This window comes from Globicephala melas, chromosome 1 (assembly GCF_963455315.2).
Source record: "Globicephala melas chromosome 1, mGloMel1.2, whole genome shotgun sequence".
Classification (NCBI taxonomy): domain Eukaryota; kingdom Metazoa; phylum Chordata; class Mammalia; order Artiodactyla; family Delphinidae; genus Globicephala; species Globicephala melas.
The window spans coordinates 4,276,505-4,277,425 of NC_083314.1; the positions used below are offsets into that span (position 1 = coordinate 4,276,505).

Sequence of the window (921 nt, forward strand, 5' to 3'; positions counted from 1 at the left end):
CTTTGTCATCTTTCCTCCATCCCTAATATCTTCAGCTTCCTACTCCTTCTATCAATTGCTTGAACCTCACTTCATTCATCTTCATTCATTCATCATCATGAGATGTACCCTAGCTCATTTGCTTCATATCCAGACTATGATTTTCTTTTTTCTTTTAAAAGATTTTTTTGATATGGACCATTTTTAAAGTCTTTATTGATTTTCCTACAATATTGCTTCTGTTTTATGTTTTGGCTTTTTGGCCCCGAGGCATGTGGGATCTTAGCTTGCCGACCAGGGATCGAACCTGTACCCCCCTGCATTGGAAAGCGAAGCCTTAACCACTGGACCACCAGGGAAGTCCCTTGTCAGCACTTTTAAAAATCAGTTTTCCTTCTACTTCCTCTGATATCTACCATGCTTTCTTTTCACTGTATATTTAAACCTTTTTTTCTTTTACTATAATTTTAATGAGGTTTCAACAGAGATAAAATAGAGCGTGCTCAGTCTGGCGTTTTCTACTGGAAGTACACATTTTATGTTGAAAAATTTCAGCAGTTTGGTGCTCACTTTGGCAGCACATATGGTAAAATTGGAACAATACAGAGAAGGTTACCATGGCCCCTGCACAAGGATGACGCGCAAATTCGTGAAGTGTTCCATATTTTTTGCACCCCAATGTTCATGGCAGCACTATTTACAATAGCCAAGACATGGAAGCAAACTAAGTGTCCATCAACAGATGAATGGGTAAAGAAGATGTGGCACATATATACAATGGAATATTACTCAGCCATAAAAAAGAATGAAATAATGCCATTTTCAGCAACATGGATGGACCTAGAGATTATCATACTTAGTGAAGTAAGTCAGAAAGAGAAAGACAAATATTATATGATATCACTTACACATGGAATCTAAAAAATAATACAAATGAATTTA

At 36.7% G+C, this 921-nt stretch overlaps 1 non-coding gene across 1 annotated transcript; it reads left to right on the forward strand.

Annotated features, from left to right (window-relative positions):
- Positions 1-541: 541 nt before the first annotated feature.
- LOC115867768 (U6 spliceosomal RNA) lies at positions 542-648 on the forward strand. Its single transcript, XR_004045264.2, has one exon. It is a non-coding gene; the product is annotated as a U6 spliceosomal RNA (small nuclear RNA).
- The last annotated feature ends 273 nt before the right edge of the window (positions 649-921 follow it).